The sequence below is a fragment of the Podarcis melisellensis genome (genome assembly GCF_964234715.1).
Source record: "Podarcis melisellensis genome assembly, chromosome: 3".
Taxonomy (NCBI): domain Eukaryota; kingdom Metazoa; phylum Chordata; class Lepidosauria; order Squamata; family Lacertidae; genus Podarcis; species Podarcis melisellensis.
The window spans coordinates 104,096,715-104,122,277 of record NC_138530.1 but is presented as its reverse complement, the minus strand read 5'-3'; the positions used below and the strand labels follow the sequence as shown (position 1 = coordinate 104,122,277).

At 45.4% G+C, this 25,563-nt stretch overlaps 1 protein-coding gene across 5 annotated transcripts in view; it reads left to right on the top strand.

Annotated features, from left to right (window-relative positions):
• The window catches only part of KCNS3 (potassium voltage-gated channel modifier subfamily S member 3), a 91,068-nt gene that overhangs the window by 42,095 nt on the left and 23,410 nt on the right, over nucleotides 1-25,563 (top strand). For 4 of the 5 annotated variants that reach the window (XR_014166932.1, XM_081906327.1, XM_081906325.1 and 1 more), the window contains exon 2: nucleotides 23,907-24,079. The exons of the other annotated variant lie outside the window; for it this stretch is intronic. The gene's annotated coding sequence lies outside the window, so the exon portion shown is untranslated. The remainder of the gene's footprint in view (nucleotides 1-23,906; nucleotides 24,080-25,563) is intronic. 5 annotated transcript variants of the gene reach the window in all.

Below are 25,563 nucleotides of genomic sequence, written 5' to 3'. Positions count from 1 at the left end.
CAAGGTAAAAGGTAAAGGGACCCCTAACCATTAGGTCCAGTCGCGGATGACTCTGGGGTTGCAGCGCTCATCTTGCTTTACTGGCCGAGGGAGCTGGCATACAACTTCCGGGTCATGTGGCCAGCATGACTAAGCCGCTTCTGACAAACCAGAGCAGCGCACGGAAAGGCAGTTCGAATCCCCAGGGTGAGTTCCCATTGCTCTGTCCCAGCTCCTGCCAACCTAGCAGTTCAAAGCACACCAGTGCAAGTAGATAAATAGGTACTGCTGTGGCGGCAAGGTACATGGCGTTTCTGTGCACTCTGGTTTCCACCACGGTTTCCCATTGTACCAGAAGCGGTTTATTCCTGCTGGCCACAGGACCCGGAAAGCTATCTGTGGACAAATGCCGGCTCCCTCCGCCTGAAAGCAAGATGAGCACCGCAACCCCATAGTTGCCTTTGACTGGACTTAACTGTCCAGGGATCCTTTACCTGCAGTGTAGTATGTAAAGACTGTGAACCTGGCTAACGGAAATGTCAGTCTTGTGCAGGCACACTTGCCAAGAAGCGATTGGCTGTAGCTGTACAGTGACAAAAACTTGAGTTTGTAGCCTTCGGTTGGTTGCAGTGTGGATTGTGTTTGTATGAGTGATTGGGGGTTGGATTGTTGAGTCAGATTAGCCACATTGATTCATATGCTGGGGAGGGGCTGGGAATAGGCCATTGTATTGTTGTGCTGTGTGTGTGTGTGATAAAGGGGAGACCCACCATGGTGAAGGCATCTTCCTTTGCTTGTCCCAAGTTTGTTGGTTAACTTTCCTAGTAGGGCAGTTTCCCATATGTTTTGGAACCGGTGGGCTATATTCACTCCTGATATCTCCTTCTCTCCCCTCTCTTTTCCCTCAATCGCATGTCTATGACAATAGTGTCTCATATCGAACGTAATTGAATGGTGAAAAAGACTCAGTGAATCAAAAGTAGAGACCCTATATGCAGAGCTTTTTTTCCTGGGGGTACGCATACCCCTAAACATTTTGTGAATCAAAATTTGGCCTCATTGAGGGGCAGTATTTCAATATGAATAGGAAAATGAGAGTGCCCCTAAACATGGTTTTTTTAAAAGAAAAAAAGCACTGCCTATATGTACTTTTCCTGGTTTAGTTGGCTGTTTCGTAACACAAGAAAATCTTTAATAAAAACCAAGAACTGAGTTTGTAGTGAAGCGAACCCACAACTTGATTTAAATGTGCACATTCAACAGTAATTGCCATTAAGAGACGATGAACTCTCCTCTCCATGCACAACCACACACCATATGTGTAGACAGGAACCGTTTTCAAGCATCTTTGTGGGGGAAGGATTCTAAATCCAAGAGGGGTTTTCTAGACTTCTTTTGCAGAGAACAAGGGTGTGAACGCGTTTCTTAAGAACAGGAGAGGGGAAGAGAACCAGAGAAGTTCGCCACTGGGGGTTTTGTCTTCATTAATTCTACCCCCACCCCGGCTGTGGAATTTTTACTGTATTACAGTAACCCATTAGTGTGAAATCATCTCTTTCTCCAGCCCTTGGCTAGCGTTCATGCAGAGCAGGATTGGCAAGGAGCGATGCTGGGTTGCACTACTTTGCTGAGAATGTGGTCCAGTTTGTCAGCAAAAGTGTCGGGGAGTAAAATTAATTGCACAAAGAAGTTTCGCTGGGAAAATATATTCTCGCTAGTCCTGGTGCTGGAAGGAGCCGAGGGGCCTGCAGGAGGAGAACAGCCAGGTTGGCTTAGTTGTGTGTCTGTTTGTGTGTTTGCAGACGTTCTTGGTGCAAGCACGTTCTTTCTTGTTAAAAAAAGCTGGCATGGTGTGTGTATGTTTGCTTGAGGGGGGGGGGAATCTGGAGCAATTTTGCAGCGAGTATGTTTTCAGAAAACAAATAGTATCTTGGTGGGGTGTGTGATTTAATGGGAAAACGTCACGGATGGAATGATCTCTCCCGATTGCTCACTCCCTTGCACACTGTGGTTGCTTTTAGTTAGAAATGAACGTTCCCAGGCAAAATACATTAGAGGAAATGCATCATTAACGTAGGAATGACCCTAAGGAAGTATGTTTTGGGTGGGAGTACTTGCCGGGTGTCTCTCTCTTGGATGCGGTGGGTATCCAGGTCAATTCTCTTGCAAAATTCCAGAGCTTATAAGATTTTAGCGGTGTCCTTTATGAAGAGCAAAGGACTTCAAAGTGAGGGTCTAATGGGAGAGATTGCCAAATGACCAATGGATAACTCTGAATGCGCTGTGGTATTTTACATTTATAATCCACTTTTCCTCCAAGTGGCTCATGGTGGCCTGAACTCCTTCTTCCACTACCCACTTTGTCCTTACAAGAACCCTGTGAGATGGGAGAGGCTGAGAGGCTGTTCCAAAGCCACCCAATAAATTTCATGGCTGGGTGGGGATTCAAACCCTTCTCTCCCAGATCTGAGCCCAACTGCTGGACCATACTGGGTCTCATGATAGGATTTCATGATATCTTGTGATTTGCCTTCCAGACATTTGTGGCGAGATACAGTCCAGTCCAACGGGACGCGGGTGGCGCTGTGGGTTAAACCACAGAGCCTAGGACTTGCCAATCAGAAGGTCGGCAGTTCAAATCCCTGCAACGGGGTGAGCTCCCGTTGCTCGGTCCCTGCTCCTGCCAACCTAGCAGTTCGAAAGCACGTCAAAGTGCAAGTGGATAAATAGGGACCGCTCCGGCGGGAAGGTAAACGGCATTTCCGTGCACTGCTCTGGTTCGCCAGAAGTGGCTTAGTCATGCTGGCCACATGACCTGGAAGCTGTACGCCGGCTCCCTCGGCCAATAAAGCGAGATGAGCGCTGCAACCCCAGAATCAGTCACGACTGGACCTAATAGTCAGGGGTCCATTTACCTTTACCTTACAGTCCAGTCCTGTGCGTATTTACTCAAAAGTTCTCAAAGGAATTGGGCTGAAACTACATTCTAGCTAGACGTCACCACTCAAGATCCCATATGACAAGGGCTGGTGGACTTAACAGCTAGAAGGCTGTGTGTAGGGTTTACTCCTTAGCCTGTTCTTCTCCTGAACATATCCCACAAGGCAGCTGAGGTTTAGTACCAGAGTTTTCCTTCCCCTGGTTGGGCTGCCTTCCCAGGTGGACCAGCCCCATCTGCCCCTCTCTTCCCCCTCCAGCACATGCAGAAACCTCCTTCTTGACCTTTGGACCCACTGTTGGTCTTGTCTGCTCAATCCGCTGGAGCCTGTCTTTGCATGCAGGGGAAGTTCCCAACTCACCAAGGGTTCGAGGCCCACTGGCTACCCTCACCTGGTTTTGACTTGTACATATGGGAATAATAAAAGATGATGACCTGGCATTGTGAATCAATAGATTTCGCTGAAATCGTCCCTGTTGCTGGGTATGTGAAATTTATGACTGATAAGGTTCTTTTTAAAGTGAGGTTATGTGTAAGGAAGTACTTTTGCTAAATCAAACTTCCATGCAACTCAGTACTGTATACACTAGTGTTTCCCAAACTTGGGTCTCCAGCTGTTTTTGGACTACAACTCCCATCATCCCTAGCTAGCAGGACCAGTGGTCAGGGATGGTGGGAATCATAGTCCAAAAGCAGATGGAGACCCAAGTTTGGGAAACACTGGTTTGCAGTGACAGAGAGCAGCTCTTTAGCTTTCAGACACAGCATCTTTCACTATCTGAGATTGAACCTGAAACCTTCTGATTGCAAGGCAGATGCTCCAACCACTGAGCTATATAGCCTCTTCTTCCTTTCTCCTTTTCTTGCTATATTCATAGTAGTCTAAATAGGGTACAGTGGTACCTCAGGTTACATACACTTCAGGTTACAGACTCCACTAACCCAGAAATAGTACCTTGGGTTAAGAACTTTGCTTCAAGATGAGAACAGAGAACAGAAATCGTGTGGCGGCGCCACGGCAGCAGCGGGAGGCCCCATTAGCTAAAGTGGTGCTTCAGGTTAAGAATGGACCTCTGGAACGAATTAAGTACGTAACCAGAGGTACCACTGTATCTGTATTCGTTAGCAATAAGCAACAAAGAGGCTTCCAGTCTCCAAAACCAGGGCTTCCCCACGAAACAGTAGGAAAGCTTAAGAAACAAGAATGCCTGGTTAAAATTAAAAGTAATTCTCTGGAGGCAAATTTATAAACCAGAGGTCAGAATTTGTCCTGCCTTGACCCTGTGGAGAGGCAGAGTGGTCCTATATCAGGGAACATTCCCACACTGACTGTTCCAAGGACATGTCAACATGGAAGAAGGAAAAGCACATTTGGAAGACCAGGCGAATAATTGGCACTTAGCCCTCAAGGTAATCCTAATTATTGAACTAAATCTTCCAGAGCAGTGAAAAGTAATAATGGCCAATTCAATGTCACTTAGGAAGTGCCGTAATATGGGGTTGGTCAGTTTCTTGGCCATGATCCAGACCTCATAGAAAACAACGAATAAGACAAGAGAGCTTCACATGTTTCTGTTTCTGCCGAGCACGGTAACCGATGATATGATGGCTCCTCAAAATGGAAATCGATGTTTGAAACCTTATCACCTTCCCCCCTCCCCCCGACATCTTTATTTAAAAAGTACATAATTATATGTGCACGAAATGTGGTGAGATGTAAATAAAAGACAGAAAAAGAGAAACAGCACCCATATATAATGGAAAGTAAAGGGGAGGAGGGGAAACACCCAAAACTGTATACAGTGGTACCTCGGGTTACAGACGCTTCAGGTTACAGACTTCACCAACCCAGAAATATTACCTTGGGTTAAGAACTTTTCTTCAGGATAAGAACAGAAATCGTGCTCCGGCGGCACGGACCTCCGAAACAAATTAAGTTCTTAACCTGAGGTACCACTATACGGTTTACAAAGTTGTTATTGTACTTCACCGGATCTTAACCTATTACAGTATTTGAAAGAATGGATTCCACATATCATTGAATTTGCCCATGGCAAGTCTGCGTTTATATGCAAGTTGTTCATATGTTGCGAGTTTGTATAAGTCTTCAATCCAATCGTAAAAGGAAGCCGGATTTTTATTTTTCCAATTCATCGGTATCCGTCTTTTTCCTGTGGTAAGGGCATGGAGAGGCCACTCGTATTGTCCTGTTGTAAGGTTCCATGTGCTGGGTATGAAATTCAAGAGGATATTTTGCTCTGTAAATGTAAGGTTGTTCCGTACAGTTCTGCCGATAGTTTCAGTTACCTTCTGCCAAAAGTCTTTCAATACAGGATAAGGAAAAAACCATATGTTTTAGGGAAGCAGTATCCCTATTGCATCTCCATCAGTTAGGTACCTTAGATAAAAGGTAAAGGGACCCCTGACCATTAGGTCCAGTCGTGGCCACTCTGGGGTTGCAGCGCTCATCTTGCTCTATAGGCTGAGGGAGCCGGGGTACAGCCTCCGGGTCATGTGGCCAGCATCAATAAGCTGCTTCTGGCGAACCAGAGCAGCGCACAGAAATGCCGTTTACCTTCCCGCCGGAGCGGTGCCTATTTATCTACTGCTAGGTTGGCAGGTGCCTATTTATCGAACTGCTAGGTTGGCAGGAGCAGGGACCGAGCAACCGGAGCTCACCCCGTCGCGGGGATTCGAACCGCCGACCTTCTGATCGGCAAGCCCTAGGCTCTGTGGTTTAACCCACAGCGCTACCCGTGGTTAGCAAGTGTTTTATCTGGAGAGATTGCCACTGAGCTTTTGTAGGTAATCTGTATTTGTCTCTTAAAACGGAATATGTATAAAACTCATCTTCTCCGTTTATTAGGTGGTCTAACGATAATATACCCATATTCACCCACTTTTTCCATATGACCATTTCTTTCCTGATTTTTTAAAGATGGGTTTCCCCACAAAGTCATTTTGTTATGGGAGAAAAGATCATATATATATATATATTTGGACATGTTGTGCCATATCGTTCAAACAGATGCTGTTGTTTCAATAGCATCTTGAGTATTAATGTATTTAGACCCAAGTGCTGTCCATCTTTCTAGAGTTGCTAGAAAGGAATATTCCAAAGCAGCCCAATTTGTGTAGTGGAGTGACCTTCTCTGTCCCTGCCTTCAACAAAGGGGCATCTCTGTTGTTTTTGCAGTCTGTGCTGTTTAAATCTCACTATCCCAGAAGGGCCTACTGAAGGTTTGTGTGCTCAGCAACATTGCAACATCAGTCTTCTTGAATGCATCAGCTAGCCAGGCCAGGAGGTGATACTGACAAAAGGTACAGATATTCCCGGTTGCTCTATAACTGTTGAGCATCTTGCTGACCTAGCTTCACCTCAGCCATTGCTTCTGTTTCTGGCTGCAGTTTTTGAGAATATTTTTCTTCCTGCCGTCGGACTGAACCATTGTGGTGCAGTTGGTTAGAGTGTCGGACGAGGACTGGGGAGACCCATGTTCAAAACCCCACCGAGCCATGAAATTCGCTGGGTGGCCTGGGCTCTGTCAGAGTCTCTCAGCCTAACCTACCTCACAGGGTTGCTGTGAGGAGAAAGTCATGGATGCCACCTGGAGATTTGTGGAGGAAAGGTGAAACACAATTGGAACAAATCAATAAAGCTGTGAAAAATACTAGATAGATTCAAAAACTGAAATTCAAATTTTGCTTTGTGAGACTTGCAAGTGAAACAGGAAAGACAGAAGTTACTTTTTAAAACAACAACGTATATTTATTGGAATCTTCCATACGGAGGAAGTTGACATAGATGGCAATAGGCCATCGAAAGAGGAATTAAATGTGTGAAAATAATATGCAACATATGTATATACACAAAACCATTTTGTATGGAATGAGTTGCTATTTTTGTTGTTGCTGTATTTCCCCCTTAATTGTTTTGTAACTGAACTCCATATCTAAGCTACTATATGATATTGTGATTTTTGAAAACACACGCTCACCATGATTTGTGATATATTGCCAGGTCAAAAATTACAACGCTGATATCATGGCACCCAGCCCTATTGTTTCCCTTCTATTGTTCCCTTTGAGGTCTGTCAGATTCTTCTCCTTGCTTTCTACTGTTCCTTCCTCTTTTGCATCTACATTTTCTCTTACCTCTCATGCTTCACTTTCCTGCCCTCGTCTTTGCAGAACCTGCAATGGTTCTGTACAGTATATTTTGGGGGCAAGCTCAGGGGAAGGGCCAGAGGTGACAAAGAGCGAGAGAAATTCTACCACATTGCTTGCATATGCCAAGCGCGGTATCCTTTCCCTCAGTACTCCCATTTGTGGGTCTTACATGATGTTGTTGTTGTTTAGTCGTCTTAGTTGTCTTTGACTCTCTGCGACCCCATGAAATAGAGCATGCCTTGGAAACTATCACTTTCTTCTCAAAGCTGCTCCTTTTTTATGTCCATGGAGTTTTCTGGGCAAACTTGGTACCTTGGGTTAAGAACTTAATTTGTTCTGGAGGTCCGTTCTTAATCTGAAACTGTTCTTAACCTGAGGTACCACTTTAGCTAATGGGGCCTCCTGCTGCCGCCACGCCACAGCCACGCGATTTTTGTTCTCATCCTGAAGCAAAGTTCTTAACCTGAGGTAATATTTCTGGGTCAGCAGAGTCTGTAACCTGAAGTGTCCGTAACCTGAGGCACCACTGTACTGGAGTGGATTGCCAGTTCCTTCTCCAGGTGGATCACATTTAGTCTACACCATGGGTAGGCAAACTAAGGCTCGGGGGCCGGATCCGGCCCAATAGCCTTCTAAATCCGGCTCACAGACGGTCTGGGAATCAGCGTGTTTTTACATGAGTAGAATGTGTCCTTTTATTTAAAATGCATCTCTGGGTTATCTGTGGGGCATAGGAACTCATTCATATATATCATTTCAAAATATCGTCCGGCCCCCCACAAGGTCTGAGAGACAGTGGACCGGCCCCTGCTGAAAAAGTTTGCTGACCCCTGGTCTACACTCTCACCTATGACATGTCCATCTTGGGTGGCCCTGCATGGCATAGCTCATAACTTCTTGGAGTTATTCAAGCCCCTTCACCGCGACAAGGCAGTGATCCATGAAGGGGGTCTTACATGATAGTAGGGCGTTAAAGCACATGGAAATGAGTGACTCCGGTTTGCTTCTTTAGTTAGCTCAAGAGAGGTTTGCATCTCGGTGCAAAAAGATTCCTGTTAATGGGCCACTTCACCTGCGGATCCGACAGCTTATTGCGAAGTCCATTATCAGCCTTATTGATATTGTGCCATGTTTTATCTTCACTGGGAAAACAAACACACATCTTCCCCCCCCACCCCACTCTGGCTAAACCCTATTAAAATGTCCTGAGCTGTCCGTACTGTTCACTGCCGTCACTTCAACACGGTACCAGACTATTACAAGATGCATCCATTGCGGTGGGTTTTTAAAATATTATTATTATTTCCAAATCCATGACAGCATGCCGCAAGGCACCCAAGCAATTGTGTGGCTCCTGAATCTAGCTGAGTAGACCTTTTCCTGTGGTTTGGCCTTTTTAAGAAAGAAAGGAAAAAACCGGAGCACCATACCATTAACACTCAGTTATGCAACCGAGCTGCGGCATGTGGATTCCAAAGGCTGCTTGCCCATCAGCATTCGACTGGTGTAGAACCAACCTATTCTTTTGTGCTGCTGCCTGGCTGTAGGAAGAACATGCAATGTCAGAGTACAAGGTGCTGTTATTCTGCATTGGCGGAGGGGTTGAGGCTGGGCGAAGCGCTCTCAGTGAATCAAAAGGGGGAAGAGATATACCCAAAGCACCAGGTATTAAAGGAGTCTCCTTCATTTCATTTCATTTATTGAATTTATATACCGCCCTATATCCGGAGATCTCAGGGAGGTTCACACAAAAAATCACAATATATAAAAGAAAAAGAAAAATCTAATAATACCCCCCCCCAAAAAAGAGCCAAATTTTAAAGGGTGTAGGATATTGATTAGGTCAGCCAAAGGCGTGGTTAAAAAGGAAGGTTTTTGCCTGGTACCTAAAGGTGTATAATAATAATAATAATAATAATAATAATAATAATAATAATAATAATAATAATTTATTTATACCCCGCCCATCTGGCTGGGCTTCCCCAGCCACTCTGGGCGGCTTCCAAAAGAATATTAAAATACTATAATACATCAAACATTAATGAAGGTGCCAAGTGAATTTCCCTGGGGAGAGCATTCCACAGATGGGGAGCCACTGCAGAGAAGGCCCCGTTCTCGTGTTGCCACCCTCTGAACCTCTCGAGGAGGAGGCACATGAAGGAGGGCCTCAGAAGATGATCTCAGGGTCTTGGTAGGGTTCATATGTTTTGTTTATTGAAGTTTATGGGTTGCTAGTGATTTTTTGTTTATTGAAGCTTATGGGTTGCTACGGTCTCTGGACCGTAATAAAGACTGATGATGATTTAAATCAGTAGTCCTCTGCTCATCACCCTCACATCCTATAATGTGGAGGAGAGTGACCTATACCAGACTTACCTCTTTCAGGGGGGCGGGTGCCATAGATTCATGTCATATCAAGCAACATTTGAAATTCGCCAGGTGCAAGGTGCATTTTGCACCTGGCTATCGGCCAGTTGCAACCAAGTGAAGATGCCCGGTTGTCAGGATGGCACCTCTGACGTCTCCACCATCTGGAGGTGCTATGCCTGGGGATCACTGGATGTTGACTGTTTTCACACACCAGCAACACATCCTGTAGAATTCTCCCTGTGATATTTTATCTGCACAGCCAGAATGAATTTCAGGAACCAGAAAGTCGTATGGAAAAACACAACTTTTGAGCTGTTACAGTCACCAAAGAGAATGCCTAATTGCCATTTTGGGACTCTAATAATGATGGATTGACCGTGATTGATTCTCAGTTAAACATCTGGCTAGTTCAGATGACAACCTTGAGCTAGCTTAACAGGCTTGAGAACTTAAAGAAGAAAAATCACCTGATCCAGGGACATTCCACATATATATTGGCCTAGTCTGATCTCTCTTTTTCTTAATGGTGACACGGACCATTCATAACATAAGAATATTCTTTACAAATGTGATCAGGGCAGTGGGTGTGTGTCTGTGTGTAAGTGAAGACAAGTGATGGCAGTTCACTATAACGTCATTCACCGCTCCTACTCAGGCTGCACAGAAAAAGCATTTTGGTTCCTGAAATTCATTCTGATAGCGCAGATGAAATATAACGGGTACCTGAAAACGGTCAAGATCCAGTGATGCCCAGGCATGTACCTCCAGATGAAGGAAATATCAGGCATCTTCATTTGGTTACTACTGGTTGATGTCAGGTGCAAAATGCGCCTGGTGCCTGGCTAATTTTGAACTCCGACTGTAACATGAAAAGGTGGTTAGTTTTCAGAGTTGTTCCACTGTGGAGGGGAGAAAATCATATTCATTTTTTTTTAAAAAAAAAACTTACCAAAAACTGGTTGAGGTAACACATTAACAGCAGTGAGAAGCAAAAAAGGTTTTTGGTGTGTGTTTTTTTTAAAAAAATTGGTAGAAATCCCACAGAGGTTTGAAAAGAGGGTGGGGATTGAGGCTCTGTTTGGGTTTCTCAACACTGCTGGATCTCCCCAGCCTTATATATTGATGCTCTGATTTATAAGCCCAACGGACAGTTAATTGCACATGGAGCCTTACTGCTATGATGGGGGGGGTGGAAATAGGCTAAAACATACCCTATTTATTTTGGCTTTTAATTTGTTTTTTAAAAAATTGGCTTCGGTGTATCCTGAGTGAAACTAAACAGTATTATAAATTGGGCTTGGACTATGAAAATGGCCACTCCAATAATTGGCTTTCCTAGTACCCGTAAAATATACAGCGCACACAATATATAGCGCTTTCAGTTTTAACTATAGGAGTTGCTTTTTGGAGTGTGTGTGTGGGAGTTGATTGCACATAAACTGCTGCTAGGTTTATTGATTCTTCAGAAGCTAATTATAGGGTGAAACCCCTAAAATTTGCTGCCTCGGTGACGATACGATACAATACGATACGATAATCTTTATTGTCATTGTCCCATACAAAACAATGAAATTGAAAAAATCTACATCAGACATTCAAAAGCCAACAAGCCTGCTATCCCAGCTATCCCAGCCTGGTTAGCCCCCTAAGAACTCTGATACCCCATAATTAAATACAATATACTCCCATAGAGACTACCTTAAAGGTAAAGGGACCCCTGACCAGTCCAGTCGCGGATGACTCTGGGGTTGTGGCGCTCATCTCGCTTTATTGGCCGAGGGAGCCGGCGTGCAGCTTCCGGGTCATGTGGCCAGCATGACTAAGCCGCTTCTGGCAAACCAGAGCAGCACACGGAAACACTGTTTACCTTCCCGCCGGAGCGGTACCTATTTATCTTCTTGCACTTTGACATGCTTTCAAACTGCTAGGTTGAGACTACCTTACACTGCGTTTAAAACCAAAATCACATTTGAATAGAAACTGTTTTTAAGGCGGCTAGTCCTAGTCTTTATAACCCTGTACCTTCTTCCAGAAGCCGAAAGATGTGTCAGCAGCATGATGTCGTCCAACAGCATATTTGATGTGGAAGAGAGTGGCTGTTGCAGTTGTGCAGAACGATTCTCAAAAGTTAGCGATCACAGCCTTCTAAGCAACACGCATGGCTGTCTTGTGCAAAGTAACACTTGGGAGCTGTTCAGGAGATTGTTTTGTAACATAAAGTCTGTGCACAGTGAGATCACAAGCATGTCTTGAATTCCCCTCACAGAACTACAGTTCCCAGAGAGTGGTTTAGCAACCAACATCTCTTTGTAGGGGGAACTCCAGAAACTTTGCTTCTGTGAGGAGAATCGGGGTCTCCTAGCAGCTCTCAGCACCCTCAACAAATTACAGCTCCCATAATTCTTTGGGTTAAGCCATGACTGTTTATAGGGATAGCATAGCGAATGTCCCATGTGAGTGTTAGGAGGTGGCTGGAGGATGGATGGCCGTTAACAGATTGAGGTTGAATCCTGACAAGACAAAGTACAGTGGTACCTCAGGTTACAGACGCTTCAGGTTACAGACTCCGCTAACCCAGAAATAGTACCTTGGGTTAAGAACTTTGCTTCAGGATGAGAATAGAAATCGTGTGGTGGCGCCACGGTAGCAGCGGGAGGCCCCATTAGCTAAAGTGGTGCTTCAGGTTAAGAACGGTTTCAGGTTAAGAACGGACCTCCAGAATGAATTAAGTTCTTAACCCGAGGTACCACTGTACTGTTTTCGGGGCACGGTGAGTTGACAGGTGTGGGGGGCCTCCCTGGTCCTGAATGGGGTAACTGTGCCCCTGAAGGACCAGGTGCACAGCCTGGGAGTCATTTTGGACTCACAGCTGTCCATAGAGGCGCAGGTCAGTTCTGTGTCCAGGGCAGCTGTCTACCAGCTCCATCTGGTACGCTGGCTGAGACCCTACCTGCCCACAGACTGTCTCGCCAGAGTGGTACGTGCTCTGGTTATCTCCCAGTTGGACTACTGAAATGCTCTCTGCGTGGGGCTACCTTTGAAGGTGACTCGGAAACTACAAATTATCCAGAATGCAGCAGTTAGACTGGTGACTGGGAATGGCCGCCAGGACCATGTAACACCGGTCCTAAAGGATCTACACTGGTCCCCAGTACATTTTTGAGCACAATTCAAAGTGTTGCTAGCAAAATACATCCTTAGGATGTTCTGTTCCTTGTTGCCAGTGAGAACAGCTGCTCCTTCAAATTCCATTGCCCTGAGTGTAATTTGGTAAATAAATCTTAGCCAAAGCACCCTAAGCTTGGTACTCTTTTCTCAGGAAGTGATCAGATGTTCCAGGGAAAGTTTTGCATGAAAATCACCCTGTGAAGCTTTTCAGTGGAATCTCTCTCCAAATGGTTAAAGCCGAAGCAAAACAAACAAACAAACAATAACCAGACCCTGTCGAAAAACTGCAGTCGATGTATGTAAAGGAATACCTCTTTGTTCGTTTGTTTTAAGCCAGCTTTGGTTGGATAAGTAAGCACACAGCCCATTCCTTGGGGCAGAAAGTTTGCCGGCTCTTAATTGAAAAGGCTTGTTCAATAAAAGGTTATCACATCTCCTCTCTCCGCAACAAAATAAAACCAATCCAATAATGACAAGTGTTGCAGAACGGACGTGAGCGAATGCTGCTTGACTTTAGCCCATGAGGAACCTGGGTGTGAATCTGTTGTAGATGAAGCAGGGACATTTAGCATTTCACTATGGTATTGCTTGCAGCAATTAATCAGCCCAAAAGGACGTATATTGACAACGGTGCTTACATCTTGGGTTATTATGGCAATAAAGCTGAAAACTAGGACTTGCTGTTCTTCCAGGTATTGTTAGACTCCAATTCCCATCAGCCAGCATGGCCACTGGTCAGGGATGATGGGAGTCGTAGTCTGCCAGCACCTAGAGTGGCACAGGTTCTCTATTCCTTCTCTTTGTCTTTAGCAGCTTATGTCAAACAATAATATGAAGCCATTCCACCAATCCTTTAAATTGTCCTCAGTGAGGGCTTTTTAAGTACCTGGAAGCCATCAGTTCAAGCCCTGCTTGGTGTAAATTGTGTTCCTGAGCTATTTAAAGGTAAAGAGACCCCTGACCATTTGGTCCAGTCATGGCTGATTCTGGGGTTGCGGCACTCATCTCGCTTTATTGGCCAAGGGAGCCGGCGTACAGCTTACGGGTCACGTGGCCAGCATGACTAAGCTGCTTCGGGCGAACCAGAGCAGCGCACAGAAATGCCATTTACCTTCCCGCCGGAGCGGTACCTATTTGTCTACTTGCACTGGTGTGCTTTCGAACTGCTAGGTTGGCAGAAGCTGGGACAGAGCAATGGGAGCTCACCCCATCATGGGGATTCGAACCGCTGACCTTCTGATCGGCAAGTCCTAGGCTCTGTGATTTAACCCACAGCGCCACCCGCATCCCATACTCTTCATGAAAAGATGCCTGTAAATGAAAAGATTGTGTCTAATCTTTTTCTCTCTCTGCGAAACCCTTCTTTGTCTCATTGGTTTCAATGGGAGCAGTTTAAATGAGTGGCTTTAACAGCCCGATCCTATTAATGTTTACTTGGGAGTAAACCCCATGGGGACCATTAGCCATAGCTGTCAATGTTTCCCTTTTTTTAGGGGAAATTCCCTTATTCCGAATAGGATTCCTCGCAAGAAAAGGGAAAAGTTGACAGCTATGCCATTGGTGCATACTCTGACATGAACACAGGTCAGACTGGGCTGCAAGTCTCCCACTGAACGTAAAGGCATTTAAAATGCTTAATTCATCCAGTTTTATGTCGTCGATGGTGATGTTATTGTTCTCTTTCTCCGTGCAGCAAGCATTCAAAATTAAACCAGATATGGGTTTTTCAAGAAGGAAGATATTAAGGCTTGCTTTAAAAAAGAAGCCCTATCTTCTTCTTAATTCTTAACATTTCATTTTTAAACAAAATTTAGGAAAAAAATATATGAGGAGTAATTAAACAAATCTGGCATTTATTTTTCAGCATTGTGTGCTAGGTAATAATCATATTATTATTATTTACATATATTTGCCCTCTTTCTCAGCAGCAACCCAAGGTTGTAATTGTAAACATTGGGGCGGGGGGTGCAGTTTGGAAGCTGAGAGCATTTTGTATGCTCAAAGCATAAGGGGATGTTAAGATATAAGCAGCAGAAAAATCATTGCAGCTGTCCCTTATACCAACAGCAAACTCGTTCTCAAAGTGTGGATTCTTATGTAGCCAAAACATCACCATCCATACACAACAGGGAGTATCGGCAGGCTTGAGGGGATCCCAAGGTTTGCAGAAGTACAAAAGTGGGGAGATTAAAAAATGAGGAATGAAAAATCCCATCCCCCCAAAAAACCCCATGCAGCCCAGTAGTGGACTGAGCTTACTCATTGACAAGGGAATCCTTGCAGTTGGAGAAGGGATGGAAAACTGGGTGATAGAATGGTGATTGGATGGAATATTCTGGAAGAAGGCTTAGCTAGCTGGCTGGAACCCTGAATGGGAGCACCGCACAATGCAACAATTTGTCTCAGTTCCCCCTTGTTTATGGTTTCTGTTGCAGTCCTTTGGAAGAAATGCTATCCCACATGCGGTCAGTTAAAAAGGACCCTGCAAAACAAATTCTGTATTTCATCCATTTTCAGTAATTTCCTTTCAGAGGAGAGCTTACAGATGTAACGTAGGCTGATGAGGGTTGAGGTCTTATGGATGTAACATGGATTAATTCTGAGATATGCTCTCGGGAAGGTAATTTATATCAAGTGGGCTGGTGTCATCTCTGGGATTTTGAAGCACCTGAGAGGGAAACATAATCAACTCATATAATTCTTCGTAGGGGTGGGCTTGGTTTTTCAGAAATCTGTGGGGGTTCCGTCGCCATTTTAGAAAACCAAAGCTTTGCAAATGCCTGCACATTTTCTCACAGACTTGTGACCCGTTGGCTCTCACTATAATGAACTCATAAAGTAAACGACTTTTGCTTATACCAAATGACTTAAAGCCATTTCTCCCATCGGTTAAATTCTCCTTTGTTGACTTCAAGATATAAAAGCTGTTGTTTATGTGAAGGCATCTTAGACATTTTAAGAATCACAAATATATTAATTTATGGCATTTTTCAATATACGCTTGGTTTTTAAACCTGCGGGCATGCACTTTCCAAATTCAAACACTTTCAATTTTATGGGACCAATCTTTCTCTCTTGGGGGGGAAATTAAAGCTAATGGCCCATATATAAATGCAATGAACAGTGTTATGCAGGCTATTCTATCCTACATTTCCTCCTGTCTATTTTACTGCTTACCAATCCATTAACCTTCAGTTATGTTATGGTACATGGAAGGCAAACAAGCCTTGCCTTGCCAACCTAAGGCTTTTCACATTTCTTTTTGTAATGATGAAGTCATCGTGTGATTTTACAATTCCTGCGTTCTTCTGAATGTCCCCCTTCATAATGAAACAGGACATCTACTATAGGACACTTAACTATGAGACACTAATTTTTACTCAAGAGTAGGCCCACTAACTGGATCTACTCTGAACAAAAGTTGGTTGAATGCAACCCTGTATCCTAGAGATCCCTCAAAAATGAAAATTCAGATACTGGAGGTGGAGGCATTAATGAAGTACAGTGAGCCCGCAATGGAGGAGAGGGTGACATTCCAGGGATTGTGACGGATGCCAAAATAATGTACTGTGAAAACTCATTGGGTTCAATGGCGGGTGGGTTTGCCAAGGACATTTTGCCACATGCACAAAGTTGAATGTGCACGAGTTAAATGCACATACGTTGCTGTATCGTTCTCTGCTTGGAAACAACACGAAGAAAACCTATCTAGTACTGGGATGACTTAATTGTAGCTTTAGATGAATACATCTGGTCGAAATTCTAAAAGGAAAGGGGCGTCACACTTCATGAGGTAAAAAAATCTGTCTCCTTCAAGGTTGACATCTGGGACAGAGGTTATTTCACTGACCACAAACTTCTGGCTCCAGTCTAGCTTCTCTGCCCCCATCCCACTGCCAGATGCAAATAAAATCCTACCACTTCCTGTCTTAGGACTCACCCTTTCTCTTGCCCAGGAAGCTGACTTCACTTCCGCCATATTAAGAGAGGGTGGCTTCGGACAGCCATGTGTCTCTAGGCAAGCCCTGCACTTGCAAGTTTGATGTGCAGCCCTAAATCACACAGAAGTGGGGGTGGCTGTTGCATTGCCAAGCAAATCATTTCTATACCCCCAGTTCTGTATCACCACACAGTTCAAAATTTCCAGGGTGGCTTATGATAGATGCAGTGGTGGACCTGTAGCCTGAACTGTTAAGGGGGCCCCTTCACAACCAGCAATGAGGTCTGGGTAACCATTGTTATCTTCTTCAGTGAGGTTGTCTGCAACACCTGTGCTATTGACTCTCAAACTTTGGGATTGTTGAAATATATAAAAGAAAAAATAAATTGATTTGAGTCTACTAGCCCCATTTTTTTAAAAAAAAAGCAATTTGGATTAAAGTCAGTTCTGGGGCCCCATAGGATTAGGGGGTCTGAAGCTTAATCTTCATTCGTTGTATAGCAGGTGAATCCTTGGGCAGATGAGTTTATGGAAAGTATCAGATAGTTTTGATAAGATTTTCAACTTGCTTGGGTTCTAGAATGGCGTGTAAATACCGTATTTTTTGCTCTATAAGACTCACTTTTTCCCTGCTAAAAAGTAAGGGGAAATGTGTATGTGTCTTATGGAGCGAATGCAGGCTGTGCAGCTATTCCAGAAGCCAGAACAGCAAGAGAGATTGCTGCTTTCACTGTTCAGCGATCCCTCTTGCTGTTCTGGCTTCTGAGATTCAGAATATTTTTTTTCTTGTTTTCCTCCTCCAAAAACTAGGTGCGTCTTGTGGTCTAGTGCGTCTTATAGAGCGAAAAATACGGTCCATGGAACTGTCGTGGATTCAGGAATCCAGTCTAATATAATATTACTATATTATGGCCTCACTTGTAAAAGTTCAAGTAACACTTGAGGGCCTTCAGCCTTATGCGGTGGTTGATGAGAGGATAAACTAGAGAAGAACGGTCCATCAGACTCCTCCCTGAAAATGGAAAGGGAAAATGCTAATTGAATTTCTTGAAAGTGTCGGGCCAAAATACATTGATTTTCAATTGTCACTGGAAACTCTATCCTTTTTAAGGACCTAGCTTTCATTGTTCACGTTGGGCAGCATTGATTTTGTTGTTGTTCGTCGCTATTAGAAGCTGTGTATTGTTGAAAGTAACTGAGAAATAAAATTAGTGGTCTTTGAAACTGGTCTGAAGGGAAACATTTTATTTTACTGCCGGAACAGGCTGGTCTTGATAAGGCATAATGAGGTACTCTGCTTATTCTTGCTTTTCTCAGTCACTCTGCAGAGTCGTATAACTGAAGGACAACCATTCAAGAAAACTCATTATGGAGTTTTCCACCCCAGATGGAAGCCCCCTGCTTACTGCTCAGGGGCAAAGATTCTAGGTGATCTTTAAACTAAGCCCAACTATCTTAACTGACCCACTTTCCTTAGGTCAGGGTGATAGCGATCTTTCAATTTTCCCGAAGTGCTCAGTCACTGAGCCAGCTGCATGTAGTCAGGACAGAATACGGATGAACAGGTCATCACTTCTAAGCGAATGGCTCATTAAAGTCAACTTTATCTACAATGAGGGGGCTAGAATATTTGTCTTAAAACTGTAGACTTCCGATCTTCTTGGGAATTGTATACAGTGTAATAAAAAATTTAAGGTCTTCTATATCAGTGTTTCCCAACCGGTGTTCCGCGGCACACTAGTGTGCCGTGAGACGTTGCCTGGTGTGCCGTGGGAGGGAGGCGGGCGAGTCGGGCGGCGAGAGGCCTTAGGCGCCCTGCAGAAAGGCGTCCTCTTTGTGGGTGGGTTCTCCCCCCTCCCTTAGCGCATCGTATTTAGTTGGGGATTCTGGAGAGGGGGGCGGGGGCGCGCTGGCCCCGAGCGGAACAGACGCGCCGTCGTCCCCACCTCCCTCTCCTCAGTAGCTCCGAGCCGACTGACTGAGGGTGGGACGCGGCCAGCGGCGTCCTCTCTCTCTGCCTCCCAGCACCGCTTTTCCCGAGGCGGGCGCGCGCCTAAGGCTGAATGGGAGCAGCCTGGAGGCTTGGCAGCCTCTCAGCGGCTCATGACGGGCGTCCCCGAGGCGGGAGGTGCTGAGCAGGGGCTCTGTGAGAGGGCGCGAGGGATGCGTGGTGGTGCCTGCGCGCGTGACTTAAGAGGGCGACCTGCTGCCTCTCCTCTCTCTCCCCTCCCTCCCCTCATGGGCACGGAGTCCCCGGCACAGCTTGGCGCTACTACAGCTACAGCTGCTGCTGCTCCTGCTTGGATGAAGGCGGCTGCTTCTTCCTAACGCCCAGCCTCTGAGGGACCGCAGTCTCCCGTCCTTTTTTTTTTTTTGGCGGGATGCTGAGGTAAAGGATCCCCTCGTGCGCGGGCGGGCATCTCTTTGGGCAGGGCGCGTGTGGAGGCTTAAGGTGGGGAGTGTGGAGGGGTTGCCGCTTGCGAGGGGAGGGTTCATATTGTATTGGGCTGCGGTGTGGGCGACACGGCTCTGCAATGGCCAGCCCGCGGAGGAACATTGAGTTGGAGCATTTCGAGGAGAGGGACAAAAGGCGCACTGAATAAAGTATTTTATAATTTTTCATATTTCTGTTTACTTACTATTTCATAATAAAGTAATTATAAAATACTTTCTTTGTGTTTATTTGATTCCTATTAAAGAGAGTTACTTTATATATAGTCAATATAGGCACAGAGTTAATTTTTTAAACATTTTCTAATGGTGGTGTGCCTTGAGATTTTTTTCATGAAACAAGTGTGCCTTTGCCCAAAAAAGGTTGGGAAACACTGTTCTATATATAATAAATGTTCATAAATATACCAACCAAGCACATACATAGATATGTGGACCACATATCTGGAGCAGCACAGGAAGACAATCCTGGAACCATTTTGACTCCCCAACTGACCAAATGTTTTCTCTGCAAGGAGGGAGGGGGTGAGGGATCCTTCCCATTGTCTCAGGAATTGGGTGATCACCATCTCAAAGGAATGGGCAGACTACCAGGAAAGGCAATCAGATAAGGCATTATCAGATAACCTGACAGACAGGAAAAACAACAACATTCGAATTTCTGTTGTAGACCACCTTTTCTGTGATGTAGGTATGATGTTTGTGAAGGGTGGTCTTGGGTTACACCCCTTCTGTGATGTATGGAGGGGTGGTCTTGGATGGTCCTCCTCCATCCTCCTACGTGTGAGGGGAGCACCCTGTTGCAACAGTTCCATAAAGATCAGGCTTACTAGCTGCTTTGCTTATCAATATTCTCTGGTTGGCCTCTGTCATTTTCTCCTTCTGATGGAGAACCTACAAAGGACTCTATAAGGGCTCCTGTGTCCCCTATAAGGGAATAAGGGCAGATTTTGTTTACAACAACAGACAATTCTGCAGTGTTGGTATTGTTCTCGCAGGTAATAAAATATACAGAAAAGAAATACATATGTTGGATTATGAGCACAGCCAGCTTCTTATTAAGCTGTCTTGATAGCTAGTATTATTGTAGTAACTCAACCCATTCATCTGTCAACATCTAAATAATGTACGTTAGTGGACTGCAGACACTCACTTTGTTATAATAATAATAATAATTTATTATTTGTACCCCGCCCATCTGGCTGGGTTTCCCCAGCCACTCTGGGCGGCTTCCATAGAAACCAGAAAACACTAAAATATCATACATTTGTTATTTGTATGTATCTGTTTAAAGAATTTTCACAGACCCCCAAATCCTTTATAGTGTATGAAATGGACTCTGTCGCAGTGAAGTAATAGTGCTCATGAACATCAGTGAGGAGGAACCCTGCCTGGTTGGACACAGAGGAATGATGGGAGGAAACTGCTGGAGAACCCCCATGGGAAGGAGGCTCAGAGCCCGGGGAGTGGTGGTGGGGTGACAATGAGTGGTCAGAGTGAGAAGACTGGGAGGAGGTGTCAGAAACTGAAGGGGCAACAGGACTTAGTGAGCTGGGAGAGTCTGTGGCAGAGAGGCAGAAGCTGAAACAGGTGGGCAGGAAGAGAGAGGCCAAGAAACAGAGATGAGTCAGGCTGGTAAAGAGTCACGGGTGTCACCCTCTCTTGCTGCGATGAGGTCCCCTCCACACTTGTCCCCCAGAACCAGAAGAAGCAGGAAGTGGAAGGAGCAAAGGCAGGCACGCAGGCGCAGTCTCCGATCGCTCAAAGAGAATCCTGGCGAGGAGGAGACATAGACGGCTGTGGGGAGACAGGGACCTTCAGTCTCAGCAACTGCTTCATGGGGGCCAGACCTGCGTGAAGATCCTATTTTTGCTAATAAAGAGTTAACTCCAACTTGCTCGGTGTGGATTCCTGCTAGCTCAGCCTGGCCGGCAGCAGAGACATTGCAACTTAACCAGAGCAGAGAGGACCAGTCAATGGGGATATCAGCACTGTGTAGGTTCAATCTAATATTACCCACCACCTCATCCCTGACCCTCTCCCACTTAGTTAGTAATTCCCTGCTGCATACCTCATTCATCACTACAGGTGATACCCAACTAGTCCATTGATTTTAATGGGTCTATTCTGGGTATTCTGAGTTTTGAGTATGAGTTCTCCATAAGTATGTAGTATTTTGTTACAGAAAGCCCAGATATATCTGGTCTCTGGTCATGTAACCTTCAGAATAAAGGTTTGCACAAGAAAATAAGTAGAGGCCTGCTTGATCCGGCCAGTGGCCAATGTAGACCAGCCTCCTATTCCCACAGTGGCAACCAGATGCCTATTGGAAGCTAGCAAAGTAGTGCAACAGCCATCTCTAATTCCCACCAACTGGTTTTCAGGGGTCTGCTGCTTCTGATAGTGGAGGTAATGCATAGCCACCATAGCTAGTAGCTGCTGATAGCCTTCTCTTCCTTGAATTGAGTTGCTGCCATTGAACAGCAATGAAAATGGAAAAACCTTTGGACAAAGAATCGTAGAATAGAATCATAGAGTTGGAAGAGACCACAAGGGCCATCGAGTCCAACCCCCTGCCAAGCAGGAAACACCATCAGAGCACTCCTGACATATGGTTGTCAAGCCTCTGCTTAAAGACCTCCAAAGAAGGAGACACCACCACACTCCTTGGCAGCAAATTCCACTGTCGAACAGCTCTTACTGTCAGGAAGTTCTTCCTAATGTTTAGATGGAATCTTCTTTCTTGTAGTTTGGATCCATTGCTCCTTGTCCGCTTCTCTGGAGCAGCAGAAAACAACCTTTCTCCCTCCTCTATGTGACATCCTTTTATATATTTGAACATGGCTATCATATCACCCCTTAACCTCCTCTTCTCCAGGCTAAGCATGCCCAGCTCCCTTAGCCGTTCCTCATAAGGCATCGTTTCCAGGCCTTTGACCATTTTGGTTGCCCTCCTCTGGACACATTCCAGTTTGTCCGTGTCCTTCTTGAACTGTGGTGCCCAGAACTGGACACAGTACTCCAGGTGAGGTCTGACCAGAGATGGATACAGGCCACCATCTTGGATCTAGAATAATGTTTTATTGATAAAGTTGGCTTGGAATGCTTTTGGAATCAAAAGAACTTGCCACGTTGCGTAAACCTGTGTCTGTTAATTAACTGAATGGATGCGTCGCACTAGGTAATCACAGTGAGTAATGGGTGGTATTAATGTAATCCGAGCAGTGAATCATAGCCTAGTACTGTGGAGGATTGCTGAGCCCTGATTTTTTTCCCCTGAAGTGAAATTGGCTTTAACAAGGTGGTGCATGCACATTTCTCTGTTGATACAAATCTAGTGCACAACCCCTTTTAATTCCATTTTGATTAAATAAGAAACAGGAAGCTTAATGCTCTTTGGCCAGTCTACTGTCAATTTTGGTTCTGTTTGTACCTGCTGTTCCCCTAAAGTAGGGATGGAGAACATTTGGTTCTTGAGATGTTGGGCTACAGCTTCCCCTGACCACTGGGCATGCTGGCTAGGGGTAACTGGGGTTGGAGTTCAACGGTATCTGAAGAACTACGTATTCCTCATCCTGGTTATACATAAGTCTTAGCCTAATGGAGTTTGTGACATCTGAACTGAGCCAATCTGCTAGAACCTCATATTCTCCCTACTTTTCTCCTGTATGTGGATTCCCTCATTTCCATGATTTGCAATATCCATAGTTTGCTGCAGAATTCAAGTGGCACAAACAAACCAGAAATCTGCAGTCTGACAGCAAACCAACTTCAAACCATAGTTTTGAATATCCGTTCACCCAAAACCTAAATCTTCCGCAACATCTTAAATCGCTTGATTGCCTATCAATCTCCCGCTTAATTTCTTCCCTCCCGCTGGCCCTCCCACCCATGAGAAGTGGCAAGGCAGTTGCCGCATGACAGCAGGGTCTTAGGGGTGCCACTGCATGCCACTGGACATTTGCTGCCAGGCACCCACCACCTGGCACTTGCCACTAGTGGGCGCTGGCTGTTGCTGGGTGTTTGCTGCTGCCTCTTGCTCTGCTGCAGCAGTGAGAGAGCCCCCTGCCTCCACAACCATGCCCTGCAGCTGCCGTGGCCCATATGCCACTGTGTCTCCTCTGCCGCCACCTAGAGGCAAGCTGCAATGGGTGCCACAGGGTGTATGGCCACAGGGGTTTACAGCAGTGGGGTGTGTGGCCACGGTGGGACATTGAAGAAGAGTTTGGATTTGATATCCCGCTTAGCAGGTGGCACTGTGGGTTAAACCACAGAGCCTAGGACTTGCCAATCAGAAGGTCGGCGGTTTGAATCCCCGTGACGGGGTGAGCTCCCATTGCTTGGTCCCTGCTCCTACCAACATAACAGTTCGAAAGCATGCCAAAGTGCAAGTAGATAAATAGGTACCGCTCCGGCGGGAAGCCTTTCCGTGCGCTTCTCTGGTTCACCAGAAGCGGCTTTGTCATGCTGGCCACATGACCCGGAAGCTGTACGGCGGCTCCCTCGACCAGTAAAACGAGATGAGTGCCGCAACCCCAGAGTCAGTCACGACTGGACCTAATGGTCAGGGGTCCCTTTACCTTTTAAGGAGTCTCAAAGTGGCTAACAATCTCCTTTCCCTTCCACCCCCACAACAAACAAACTCTGTGAGGTGAGTGGGGCTGAGAGACTTCAAAGAAGCGTGACTAGCCCAAGGTCACCCAGCAGCTGCATGTGGAGGAGCGGGGAAGCGAACCCGTTTCACCAGATTACGAGTCCACCACTCTTAACCACTACACCACACTGGCTCTCTACACCACACTGGGCCAGCCCTGCCTGTGCTCCTAGCCTACTTATATTGGAATATGTGTAGATGGCAAAATGGTCAATGATTTTCTTTCTTTCCTACAGGTATCCTCTCATTTTGCCGAACGTGAAACTTTCTGGCCTTTGCCTAAACCAGGAAAGTTGTTTCAGTCCTCTCTTGTATGCAGTACCGCCATGCTTGTAAACACAAACTGCTGCGACAGGAAATGCTTCTGGAACTGACAAGTACCCTAAGAGAAGGCTTCAGATCACTTCTCGTAAGTAGCAAAATCAGACAAGTTCAAATACTCCCCTTTCCCCCAAGGCACCCATCTGTAAGGATGGCTAGGAGAGGAAAATGAAGTCAACTTCCCTCTGGTGTCCCAGAACCAGAAGAGGCATGAAGAGGGCAGGAGAGAGATTAACAATGTGCAGACGTAGTCTCTGATATCTTGGGGAAACCCCTGGAGAGGAGGCAGCTGTAGGAAAGTGGGGACCTTCAGTCTCAGCAACTGTTTCCTAAGGCAAGACCTACCAGAAATGAGTTGCTGTGCTCATTGTGCTGTGCACAATTAGTTTTTGCTAACAAGGAGTTAACTCCATCTTTCACAATGTGATTTACTGACTGGCTTGCTCTGTGACACACAGCTTCCCCATCCTTGGGATCCATGGTCATCATCATCATTACGATCACAGAAAAGATCACAACATATATAATCAGAATAAAAACAACAACCCAACAACACACCCCTTGAAAAGAGCCACATTTTAAAAGGGTATAGGATGTCAGTCAGGTCACCCAAAGGCCTGGTTAAAAAGGAACGTTTTTGCCTGGTGCCTAAAGGTGTATAATGAAGGCGCCAGGCAAACTTCCCTGGGAAGATAATCCTACAGACAAGGAGCCCATTCTTGTGTTGCCACCCTCTAGACCTCTCGAGGAGGAGGCGCACAAACGAGGGCCTCAGAAGATGATCTCAGGGTCCAGGTAGGTTCATCATGCTTTGAACAATTATTTCCCCTTAGAAAGTACAGTGGTACCTCAGGTTACAGACGCTTTAGGTTACAGATACTTCAGTTTACAGACTCCGCTAACCCAGAAATAGTACCTTGGGTTAAGAACTTTACCTCAGGATGAGAACAAAAATCATGCTCCAGCAACGCAGCGGCAGCAGGAGGCCCAATTAGCTAAAGAGGTACCTCAGGTTAAGAACAGTTTCAGGTTAAAAATGGACCTCCAGAACCAATTAAGTTCTTAACCAGAGGTACCACTGTATATGAATCAAACGCAAAATTTTCTCATTGCAGATTAATGGGAAGTGTGTGATGGAGGGGTGGGGCACCCACCCACTCTTTCCCCATAGGAAGGGGTCTTGGTAACCTGGTAATTGCAAGGACATGGCCATGCATGTATAAACAGGGGGAAATGTATTACAGACTTAAATATTGTTTTCTTGTGAGATTCATTATAGTTAAGCCTACCAGAGTTACGCTTTAATTCTTGGAAGGATGAACATTAATTTAAATATGGTTCAGCTACAGGACAGGACAAGCTTAATGAATTAACCATCTTTTCTCCACAGCAGGGTGTTTGGGGGAGGCGGGGGGAGGTAGTGCTAACCAGGCTTTATTTTAATCAAGCTTTATAACTCTGACTTAATAAACCTTGTAAGTAATTTAATTTTGCCTCGCTGAATTGTTTAGTGCTGCGTGTGAGATTTTTATTTCTTCCCCGTTTCTTTTAATATAACTACTCACAGTAAGC